The sequence below is a fragment of the Zeugodacus cucurbitae genome, chromosome 6 (genome assembly GCF_028554725.1).
Source record: "Zeugodacus cucurbitae isolate PBARC_wt_2022May chromosome 6, idZeuCucr1.2, whole genome shotgun sequence".
Classification (NCBI taxonomy): domain Eukaryota; kingdom Metazoa; phylum Arthropoda; class Insecta; order Diptera; family Tephritidae; genus Zeugodacus; species Zeugodacus cucurbitae.
The window spans coordinates 49,377,501-49,391,184 of NC_071671.1; positions in this window are offsets into that span (position 1 = coordinate 49,377,501).

Sequence of the window (13,684 nt, forward strand, 5' to 3'; positions counted from 1 at the left end):
TTGCTAGTTAATATTTTCTATATCTGTATATGTATATTTATAATGTGAACCTAAACAAATGCATACAAACATACCGACATATAGTATATATATATAAATATATATATATATATATATTAACAATTTGATGTAAATGCAACTTGAAGTTGAACTTAATTAATTTTAATGCAAAATCAACTCTAACTTAAGTTAGCAAATGTAGTTAAAAATCTAACAAAATTTATGAAACACAATAAACAAATCAATGAAATGGTGAGAAATATATTAAAAAAAAAAATAAAAAAAATAAATAAATGAAAAAATAAAAGTTAATGTAATCGAGGGCTTGTCACTTGCAACTTCGCCATACACTTGAATTGCCTTAATGTTGAACAGCAGCTTTTTTAGCTACACATATACAAACATACTATATAATATATACGTATGTAATACATACAAACAGTTTATTGTAAAAATAAAATTTTGAAAAAAATAAAAATAAAAATCAAATTTATGCTACTAAATATATAAAAAATATTATCGTCCATTATATTGACCTAGTTAGGGTTTTGAAATTATTAATGAAAAAACAAAAATTTTACATTTACTTAAATTTATTAAAAGGATGCAACAACAATTTCCGATTAGCAACAAATTGCGCAAATGAATGTGAAAGAAAGAAAAGAAAGTAGTTAACTGAGTATTTATTGTAAGAGTTGTTTGTATGGCGAATGTACTTGTTTATGGTATGAAGAGATAACGAAATGATCGCTTGAATAAAAAATAAATAAAATATTATGGAAAAATTTTAAAGAATATGCGTTGCCTTTATTTCGGAGGAGTTATGATCATTATATATATTATATAAGTTAAGCTTGTTTATAGTTCATCGGTGGTCAAAGGCATTTAATTAAAAGTACTATACTTATTCTATATTCCATAGGTGCTCCAAGTTATAATAAACCTATTTAGTTGCTTTTGCTATATGTTATTCTTTAATTAATATTTCTGTACAAATGATAATGCATCAGTATAAATGGTTCTCCACAACTTATTTCCTACTAGTCTGCATTTTCGAACCAAATTTCAGGGGCAGTCGGTAGCGACTTCTTTCAATTCACAAATATTCATACAAAGTTTTGGAAGAAACATTCCTTTTACGGATAATGAGGGATTGGTGTAAACATTCCCTTTCATTAGACAACAAAATCATAAAAATCGGTTCAGATTTACCAGAGTTATGCCAGATCAAAATCTCACATGAATACTCTGCCCAGCGCAGCAGCGCAGTTCTCTGCACTGTTCTGCTGCGCAGAGGAATTGTGATTTTTGTAAAGTTCCAAATTGTCGATTTCTACCAGGCGAACATAAAAGTGCAGCAGATGGATGTCAGAAAAAACTTTGTTCTTGTATGCCTGTATGTATATTTTCTGGGATATATATATACTATGTGCGTACGTATGAAAGAGGCAGGTGATTATATATAGTATATGTGCATATCTGTTGTGCAGCGGATGCACCCAAGGTAACGGAAATGATCGTGAAGGAAGTGAAGTTATCGGAACCGGAATGAATATGTCACACCCATTGAACCGGATATCAAGTATAGGAAACGGAAGTCAAGTAACAGGAAACGGATATGGAAACAACGGAAGCTGATCATAAACAGGAAAACAAAATGACCGATGTTACTGAATGTGGAACCGGTTCAATCCCAATAGTTTACTCCGATTCCATCACAGACCAATTCCGGGATTTCCGGTCAAGAATATTTCCGTTTTCTGACATCCGTTTCTGGTATACCGCTTCCGTTTCCTGTACTTGACATCTGATTCAATGTGGTGTTATGCGTATTTCCGGTTCCGGTGGCATCACTTCCTCCTTGGTCATTTCCGTTACCCTGGGGGCATCCGCTGTACAATATATATATACATCCATACAACAACAAACATTTGCCTGGCATCCACCTTCTCCATATGTATGTTCGCCTCGTAGAAATCGACAACTTGGAACTTTGCAAAAATCACAACTTCACTGCGCAGCAGAGCATAGAACTGTGCAGCCTAGATGAGGAGCGGAGCAGAGTATTCAAGTGAGACTTTGAATTGGCATAACTCCGGTAAATGTGAACCGATTTTGATGATTTTGGTCTCAAATGAAAGCAAATGTTTACACCAATGACAACATCTCATCCAATATGTTTTATATATAGATCAAGGCCTTTCTTTTTGAAAAATTAACTGTATTGGTAACGCAGACATAATCTTTATCGGATGAGAAACATTTAAAGATTTAATAACTTATTTATCTCGAAACGAACAACGATATTCCGACACAGAGGATTCTTAACAGTTTTACTTGTGGTAGTAAGCAATTGCAAATGTCACTGTCTTGGCAAACTAACCTCGTGATGACAGCAAGTTAAGTGCATTAAAACTGCATAAACCATACAAAATGCAAGCAAAAACATGTTAGTATGTGTGTATATGCATTGGCAAGTTAACTTTTAATGTTATAAGTATGTCTATAATTTATGCTGCTCATAAATCTCAATATTTACTGTTGTGAATTTTTTACTTGGGAGCTATAAACTCCCAAGCGTCCGCAGAATATGACTGTGATTTTGTGATTTTAGTTTTATTAGCTGCCAGTATATACTTGTATTTATGCATATTTATGTACTAAGTATTAATATTTATATGTTTATTATGTGCATTACGGTGGTGCTTAAGCAAGTACTTTAATTTTAACGCTTTAAACGGTAATATTATGGCTAATGATATCGATTTTTTTAGTAATAACTGAATATCAAATGGTATAGTTGTGGATTATGATGGATCATGTGATATATATCGAAAGGGAGTCTAAAATGATGTTATTTTATTAGAGAACTATCCATTCTGTGTGTATATATTGGATCATAATTTGTTTATATATTTTAGTGATATTGCTCACACATCGATTAAGGTTTAGGAAGAAAGGATTCAAAATTTGTATTCTTAAATTTAATAACCACCCTAATGGTTATATTTATAAGTATATTTTGCATAAGACTTCAAAAAACTTAATTTTTACAGTCGAGTCCGAGCTTATATGGAATATGGAATTGGACAATGGTGGTATCACCATACACCCTGCATACAGCAGCGAAAAAAACAGATCCAAAACGAAATCTGAACTTTGACCCGTGTCCAACTCGTTCAATTACTCAATAACTGGGCGAACATTTGTTTGTGTTTCATTTGGCTATAATCGGGCAGCATAATGAGTTTATAAAATTTACAATTCATAACAAATTTTTACCAATCCTTAAGGGGCTATACCAGTGATTTTGTGATTTTTTTTTTTCAAACAAAGTACTTGATCGAATGTTTCGAAGTTTTTTTTGGACATATTATGGTATAGTTCAGCTATATTTTAAGATTTTTTTTTACAAAAATATTGAAAAACAAGAAAAAACGTTAACTTCGGCTATACCGAAGTAAATATACCCTTCACAGGTGCATTTCTTTTAATAACTATGTGTTTAAGCAAATCTAAAGACGTAAGAAAAAGTAAGTGAAAAAAAGAAAACATTTTACTAATTCTTTTTAGCCGGGTTGTTTGCTAGAAACAATAAGGTTATATAGTGAACCGATTTGAACAATTTTTTCGGAGATTAAATTATTTCTATGAGCAATAACTCACACTAAATTTCGTGAAGATATGTAGTAAAATGCGGAAGATTTCCATACAAGCCCTTGATTTCGATCGTTCAGTTTGTATGGCAGCTATATGATATAGTGGTCCGATATCCGAAAATAACATCTGCAAAATTTCAAAACGATATCTTAAAAACTGAAGGACTAGTTCGTATATATACTGACAGATGGACAGACAGACGGACATGGCTAAATCGACTCAGTTCAACATACTGATCATTTATATACATATATACTTTATAGGGCCTCCGACTCTTCCTTCTGGGTGTTCAGGATATAATAACGAGGTTATGGGCTTAACAAAATGGCGTAGTTCTGGAAAAAATGTCGTTTTTAATGCCAAATTGCCAATCGGTCAATTTCTTGTTGAGTTATGATGTCTACAATTTTGAGAAATGTCGTTTCGAGAAAAACGCGTTTAAAGTGTCGACTAAGCGGATTATACCTGCGAGTGGTCGCTCTTTAGAACGCTGAAAAACTATTCAAGATACGACCTTCCCGCTTTCACAGGATATTTTTGAAAGTATAAACTATCGAATAAGCAAAAAATAAAAACATCGAGTTTTTGAAAATGTCACACAGATATAGAGCCACCCTAGTGAAGATCTTTATAAGATTATAGAGTAAATATCTGCATATAAAAAGGTTTTTGAGAAATGAAAAGTTACGATTACGAAAAGATAAGGGGGTGCGCGATTAATATAAAAAACCTAATTGCCTGTATTAAATGAAAATATAAAATAGCCGTCAAAATAAAACGCGTGCGTACGGTTTCACGGTTAAAACAAGAAGAATTCTTGATTCCGTTTTAAGGAATTGCATAGCCTAAATCTTAAACTAACGGCTTAAACTAGTGGTAATTGTACGTATATATTATAAAAGGGGTAAGTATAAGTATTTTCGAACTTTCGTTAAAAATTGTAATAGAGTAATTTTAAGGTAAGTATTAAGGTAAGTAAAAGATTGGTATTATAATTAATTCTTAGGGTAAGTACATATGTAAATTTTATAATTTAGTATATATAAATTCAATTAATTAATATTTCTTTTACAATTCATTTTCTTATTTTAAGTTTTAGGTTTATACAATTGTATATATATGTCGCTTGACGCAACAGGTATATAAAATAAAATATGAATAAATATATTAGAAAAATGTTCTTCGAAATTCGTTCATGCTTTTAAGCACCATCCTAATGTAAATATTTAACAGATTGTATACGTGTATGCTAATAAAAGTTATTTGAAATCAAATATAATAAAAAATTTATTCATAAACTTTGCTTAAAATTTTGATCCCCACATTTAAGCACTCCCTAATGTGCATATTTATGGACAAATATAAAATATATTTTTATATATAAATATCACTCAATAGCTATATTGCTCAAACGTTGTAAGCCAACACGGTTGTGGCACAATGTTACTACTCGTACTAGACAGCGCAACAATATAGCACAGCAACATTCACAACAACAACACAAACAACAATAGCACACTGGCACTCGAAGGGAACAAAGTGCTTGGCTGCTAGGCGAAAAGTCATAAATTTGCGATAGTCTATTGCAGATTTTTATGAAGCGAAAACTAAATATATATTTCTTTATTGTCATTTTGTTTCGTTATTGTTATTGTTGCTATTGTTGCTGTTGTTTTTAGCTAACTAACTACATACAGCCCTTACTAGAACTATACTTCACTTGACTTTATTTTATTTTTGATTTCAAGTGTTTTTCCTCTTTTTGTTCTTGTATTTTATTTCATTCCGTTTATTATGTATTTTTCTGAAAAGCATTTTTTTGCATTTGTTGTTGTTATTGCTGTGATGACATTTGTACGTAGTAAGTGAAAATTTTTGTGTGCCATTGTTACCTAATTCTCACGTTCATGCTTTGACTGGTTTATGGATGACTACATACTCGTACCTATTTATGATTTTTATATTTATTTTACTTTTGTTGTTGTTGTTGTTGTTGTTATTTGCAATTTGCACTTTGTTTGTAATGTTATTGTTGTTATTAATATTATTATTGGCTTGTTGTTAATATATATCTACACATCCATTCTATATCCACTTGGTGACTGCTTGTGTTTGCGGCAGACAATTGAGATTTTGTAGTTAACTGAAATAAAATAAAACATTTTATGGCGTTAAATTTATGTCATGCGATATTAGCGCAAATAATATTTTTATGTCATAAACATCGCGGGGTTTTACACACTTTTTATTTCGCCATTAAAAGTGTTTGCCTCACTAACTAAGTCGTATAGATTGGATTGAGTGTTAGAATTCTGTGTAATAACGGTAAATTAATCCACTGAAAGCTGATGGGAGTTGATTTGCCTAATTTGGTTGTCGACACTTTGGAGACTGGCTTTAAGTTCATTTTATAACCTCAAAATATAAGTACAAAAGGCTATAAATTAGTTATTTAGTGGATAGAGTGCCCTTTCCAAGCCTACAACGACTCCATTACAAATTCCAGGATGGTACTTGGAGTAAGGCCGTCCCGCCGTAAAATTTTGCTCCTGCTCCTGTGAAGCGCTACACATTCCAGTGGTATGTGTAGGGGAGTTTCATCCTCCATGTCACAAAAGCGGCAGGTTTGCGGCGAGACTAAGCCCAGATTATGAAGGTGTTTCCTGAGCTTACAGTGGCCCGTGTATATATCCACCAATGCGCTTAGTTTGCTCCTTGTGAGGTTTACTAAGCACTTAAATCTTTTGGTGTTATAACCTTCCAATAGGCATTTTCATTTTCAGCTGACCATCGCTAATGCTCCTCCCTATCTCTTCTTTCTTCTAACCGGAACATATCCCGGATAGTATGGGGACCCACTTCCAGAAAATGTTCTGTCTAGTACCTGCGCTGGATATTTATCTCAGCGCACCGGTTTATTGCATAAACTTCAGCCTGGAAAATGCTCGAAAAAGCACCCATTGGCACAGAAAGTTTAATGCGAGCGCCTGCTATGCCTGTTCCTAACCTCAATATATTGCTAAATCCAGAGAGGACTGAAGAGGATTTACAAATCCATTAAGAGTCATCAACCGACCATGACCGAAGTAGCTAATTATTTCTATCTATATTTCTAGAGCCTATATTGTTTGTCCAAATATTCTCCATTGAGATCTGTCACATTATGCCATTCCCCATATAGAGTAAATCTGATCAAATAGAAATCGGTCAATTGTAGCAGTGAATCGATATTTTTACAAGGTTTTCTCACTTCCCCTAAGGAAATCGAATTTTAACACATAATTGTACAGAAATAAAAAAATTTCCTATACCTTTTGGAAATCTGTAATGACTATTAATCAGCGATTTGTAACTTAAATCTATTCTGAATGTTCTACAATATAGAGGATCTCACAAATCTCTTTCCAAATAGTAGATCTGATTTACGAGTTCGGGAATTTTATGGCACTTGTTATTTGAGGTAGATTTCGAGTATATGGACTATGCAATTTTGTCATATGAAGATCATACCTAAATTTTGAACTACATTTTTTACAATATCCGGTCTTATATCACTATTAAAACTTTGCAAAACTGGTTAATGATTAGCCCGTTTAATGCCGAAGACTATTGGATAGACATACCGCTCAAAAGTAGTCGGGGTCAAAGTGTGACCTGGGTTATTGTTATTGTTAGGGTATAGTATAAAACAATCCCCACACATTTTTGAGGAATTCTGACGAATTTAACAGTTCTTTGCTCGAATAAAAAAGCGAGTCCGTTCTGGTTAAGTATAACCGATTGTCGCGGGAAAGCGAAGATCAAACGCGAAACTTGAGTCCCCAAGGCACGTTTCGACATACTATAATGGCTTCTTGGTTCCGCCTGCCATGGAAAAGGATTGCTTTTTATCTGGATATGGCGTGCCTTGAGGGAACGCTTTTAACCCTTATGCTGATATCTAATAACGATTATAACTACAATTTTTGTTTTGTTGTTTGTAATGGCTGTTGAACCGCGACTTCTCGAGCTGATCTGAAAATTGAGTTAGATCAGTAAGTCTTCCAAGCAATAAATCGAATCTACGTTCAGGTACAATCATCAGAACAGAATGCTTTAATTCATAAATCTTTCACCACTCCGGGTGTATATATACTATGGAATTTATTTATCCTTTTATGGGGCCAATGAAGTCGATAAAATCAAGTAATTGAGCGCCGCGCTTTGAAAGAAAGTAATTTTAGTTTAAGAAAGAGACGTTAATGAAGCTCTAAATGAGACGGATCAGGTTTCTATTAATGTAATGGAAAGGAGCTATATATACTTAGAACCGATTACTAATCAGATATCAGTTACAGTGCTTAAGCAGATAACAGCAACAAAATAAAGTGAACATGGAATTTGATTTGAAAAAAAGTACTTGCTAAAAATTAGAAATAATTCTAGAGTTTTCATTTCTTAAATATATCCAAGCACAGTAAGTACTTATTAATCGCATCTCGTCTGAATATGTAATTGATGAATAAAAAGGAAAAAATTATCGATAATTATAGTCAATTGATGCGCCCGTGTCATAAGAGACTGTGCACTATACCAATATGGAACGCATTTATAATTCAATTTCTTTGAAATTCATTAATAAATGTAATTGACACTCAAACACAAACACACACACGCATACATGGAAGTATATGACAGTATACTACAAACGACCATAACTATCGCGTGGCGCTTATGAGTATGGTACAACATAACAAGTGCTGTATAATTGAATAAAATACTGTTTGAATTGCAGCGCGCCGCATAACAGAGATTACAGCTATTGTGGCATTGAATTTTTAGCGCATGTCTCCTGCCCAATTTGGCTTTGACTGGCGCCACTCTCGCGCGACCACAAACGTGGTGTGTCTATCTTGTCCGTCTGTGCATTCCCCTGTGTGCTAACACATATATATTCAAGCGCATGGCTAAGCGCTGCCATGCCGCCCGCTGCAAAAGCTTCAGCATTCGCTTGTTTGTAACACACATCACATATATGCTTTAAAATAAGTAAGTGTGAGTGTGTGTGCGCGAATATGATTATTATGACAGTCCAATGATAGCGCCAATTAATCGAACCATATTTAGCGAGTTGAGCCAGCGGGCGATAAATATACACTACCTGTGCGCCAACAGTGTGCTATCGCTTATATCTTTAAACAATAATAAAAAAACAACACCAACAACGACCATTGAACGAATTGACGATGACGCGTTGATATGGTTTCATGTTTACAGCATACACCGCGCGCGGCTGCAATTACCTTGTGCCGTACCGCGTCGCGTCGCTGCGCGCTGATACCAGAACAGACACGCGCGCGCTTACAAACACATACATATATACACATCGTCTGCATGATCGATTGCTGTACGCGCATTGGGCGGCATTTAACAATCGACAATTTGCGCGCGCCATATGTTGACAGCGCCAACCGCGGCACGCCACGCGTCACAGCGTTATATGCGCGCGTTGCGTAGCTTTAGCCTCAATACGCATGCGCGCACGCGACCAAAGTACGCCTATGGATTTCCAGCTCTTTTGCACAATTACTGTTGTTGTCTTAACTGTAAACTGTTATTCTGCGGATTTTCATTTATTTAATTTTATTTTTCTGCGCGCGCGCCACCATCCACACAGCGTTTAGTTCACGGAAGTGGCTGCAGCTCAATGCCAGCTCATCTGTATGGTTGGACAGTTGGAAGCGCCATTGGCATTACCATTGCCATTGCCATTTTTGGTGTGAGTACGTGTGGTGCGCTGGGGGAATTGAGATGCCTTCATGTCAAATTGTCATATTTGTACGAATACTTTTGCATCGGGCATGCGTGACTCGCCAGCGTTTGCAGCGCGTTACTGTTGGAGATTTGTATGTGTGTGAAATTAATTCGTACAGCAAAAGTTGTTGCAATCGAGGCTTGTAATTCTGTTAAATATAGGTTGTTGTTACTTAATTGTTAAATGCTATTAGCTTTGATATTGAGCACTCAAGAGATTTATGAAATTGTAGATTCATAATTCTTGTTTTAATATGTAATAGATTTTAGGAGCTGTCCAGGAGAGAGCATCATTCTTCTTTTACTGGCGATGTCAGAATAATTAAAATATACATGGCTATTGATTGAAATAGATGTTCTGAAAGCATATACCTAGCAATAATCTCGAATACTCGTCACAAGTCTTATATAATATTTGGAGAATTATTTTTCAGACCCCTCTCTTTCTGAGATTAAATTAGTTGGATTTTCAGACTATCGATATTAGCGCGGTTTTTCCAAGTCCATGTTATCACTGTCAACAACTGAGCAGACAAGATCACGAAAATTACTTGCCATTTCATCAATCTCATTCGCCTCAAGAAAAAAGACATGGCGCCAAGTGAATTTCAGCGCATGCCAGTTCATTCGCATTCTAGTAGTGCGTAAAAAATGTGTCAAGAGGCAAACGCTAATAGGGGGATAACTCAGATCTTGGACTACAACCACACAAAGTTAGCTACAAAATTAATGTGTGGATGATGAAAATACTTGCGGTCTACTACAACATATGTATACCAGAGACAAAGGAACTCAATACTTTGAGTAGAGGTCAATCCAAGAACCATAACCAGAAACTAGGTCAATTCGGCGGCATGGTGGATTTCCTCTATGCAACACCAGTTTTCAGCAGAGGAATAGTTTCCATTTAAACTAAAATAAATCTGTCTACTGGTTAAAAGAAGGTACGAACTTCCGTAGAATCCAACGAGTTTTTCAAAGTGTGCTGTCTGCTTTCGAGCTCTTCTTTCTGCAAACCCAACCAGACAGCTAAGTAGGTGTACTCATAATTATTGGGGTTTGAGGATTGGCTATCCATACAGCTTCTGCTTCAGCTAGCCGCAATCTACTTAATAGTTCCAAAAATTATATTACTGGATCTCATCCTTCCCTCGAGCTCATCTCATACAAAGGTGAGTTGCAAGTGATTTCGAAGAACGAAAGGATACTTTCTTCCTTTCATTACTTATCATCCTTTTCATTACATTAAACAACATTGTCTTCAGTTAATTAACCTAATTTTGTTTTTACTTTCTATTCCTCTAAACCCCTCGCCTCAGTCTTCCTTCCTTGAAAAGTAAAGGAAAATAGCATTTTGATCACTCAAAATCAGCGCAAAAATCAGACTACATTACTTTGTATGTGTGCCAACATGTCTGAAGTGGGCAAATCAACAATCTCTCTACATTATGAGTTCACTAAACAAATCAAGTCATTGTCACAGATTCAAGTCGTTTGCATACTCGTACATATGGTTTTATGACTTGAAGTGATTAATAATTTCATTAAATCTTTTTACGATCGGCTACTTTGGATTTCTGGTGGTCGATGCAAAAATCATTTTTACGACTCTCGCTGTGGGTAGATGGCAGCACTTGGCAGCAGCCCGAACAGGCTGAGACAAAAAACAACAAACAGAGTCGACAACAACAGCTAAAAAACGCACCAAATCCACTCATGACTAACTCGCGAGCCATAAACACCAACACCAACACATGTGTGAGTTTATATGTTTACATAAATGTGCGAGTGTGTGTGCTCTTCATGTGGGTGGTGTTTATGATAATGCAGTGCGCGTGAATTAAAGCGATCCGCACTCTAGAATTGCGCTTGCATTGACTTCTAAAGTGAAAAATGAAATAAAATCGAAGAAATAAATTACAGTGAGTCGCTGATATATGTACATACATACATATATTTATCTATATGTATGGATGATCTGAAAGCGTTGTTGTTGGGTACTCGTGCTTGTCGCCCCGTAGGCCAACAAAAATCGCACGGCAAATAAGCGCAATAAAGATATACTGTTGACTTCAGCTATTTATGTATGTAGCCTTTATCCCTGTAGGAAAACATAGAAGTTCCTGAATTAGTCCTAATCTTAGGTTTTCTAATTTTTAATGTATAAGTTATTTTCAGGAGCAAACAGAGACACTAGGCAGAGAAGACGATGAATAAGTTCGCCATTCCCATGACAGTCGATTCTACGTAACCGGAACGGAGCTGGATTTTTATTCAGCGAAAGACTGTCAACTCAATAGCATACCATAAACATTTTTGAGGCATGTTTTATGCCGCTATAACAACAACAATGCATAAGGTCTATTGTTTGATGACGGGAAGATAAACGATTCAGGATCTTTGGTTTCCTCTCATCTTGGCTTGAAACCTCAAATTTTCTCACTAATGTCAGCAACACCACGATTTTTTAAAGGAAGTATTGATCATTAAGTTCGCATGAGTTTCATTCAATGTAATCACGACTGTCTTCAGAATACTAAGACAAGAACACTTGGACTACCGAAGATAACGTAAAATCTTTTTCATATATATTTACTTGAGTTTATTCAACATGATTTCCAAGTTCCGAACGGGCAATAGAGCAAACTAACCTCAAAAACTTACATCGAAAGGCTCCACAAGCACCAATTAATTAAGATTAAGATTCTTCTTCTTAACTGGCGTAGACACCGCTTACTCGGTTATAGCCGAGTTTATAAGAGCACGCCATTCATTCTTCGCTTTGGCAGTTTGGCGCCAATAAGTAATGCCAAGTGAGGCCGGGTCCTTCTCCACCTATTCTTTTCAACGGAGTGGAGGTCTTCCTCTTCCTGAGCTATCACCAGCGGGTACTGCATCGAACACTTTCATAGCTGGAGCACTTTCGTCCATTCGAACAACATGACCTAGCCAGCTTAGCCGCTGTATTTTTATTCGCTGAACTATGTCAATGTCGTCGTATAAATCGTACAGCTCATCGTTCCAACGTCTGCGGTATTCGTCGTTGCCAATGTTCAAGGGATCATAAATCTTCTGCAAAACCTTTCTCTCGAAAACTCTTAGTGCCGTCTCATTGGATGTTGACATCGTCCATGTTTCTATACCATAAAGCAGGACGTGGATGATCAGGGACGTATAGAGTTTGGGTTTTGTTCGTCGAGAGAGCACTTTACTTTTAAATTGCCTACTCAGTCCTTAGTAAATAAGATTCACAGAAGATTTTTTCGCGTTTTGAGAACTATTACCTTCTTAAGATGTGGAAACGGTTAGTGCCGCTTTCTTAAAGTAATATTAATAAAATCATATTTTGATAATCCAATGTGACTCGATATACTTTGCTATATATTAGGTGGGACTTCAACATACCTCACTTTTGATGGAACCAACTTATCATTTATTTATATTTATTTACTTATATAAACTTATCGTGTTTTCTTGCTCTATATAATGTATCTCCGACAGAATTTCCTTTGTGAAAACTTGTCAACCATTCTGGAAAGGCTTAAATCCAGTTGAAGAAATCACTTGGACAAAAGCGAGATCAAATGAAAAAGCGAAGCCCTACGCTTCGGAAGTCAGAGAAGCAGAGGAACTTTTTAGTTTTACCAGTAGGACTTCCCTAGAGACACCCCACAAGGAACCAACAAGGCACCGTAAAAATTGCACGCGTTTTTAATCGCCGCTAACCGTTAATTACCAGTTCGTTCAAGAACTGAGAGTTTCAAAATTAATGCAGACACAGTGGCTCATATATAAATCTCTACAACTTTATTATTTTAGTATCACTCGCAAAAATAGTCAGCTATATTTGCCTATGCATCAGCAGAAAGCGAAATCAGAGCTCCGCCAAGATGCGAGACAACTGAAGAGTCTACAGCAAAGAAGCAACCCACAGTGGTAATCCAATACGGCAGCTCCTTTCAAGTTTGCGAACCGTCTGCTGCACTATTTTTTAGCCATTACTGACACTACACAAACACATACAAATGTATGTATGTTTGTATGTATGTCTCGGCTGACATATGGCATATTTGCATGCATTAAATTCGTTCGTCTTGAACTCCTTTGTTTGCACTTTGTGGCAGCTGTAGTCAACACAAACATAAAGTGGAGTTGCAAAAACAATAAAAACAACAAACAACAGGTTTCAACTTCTAGTATAACTAAATAAATATGCCTGTCTGTCCGTGAG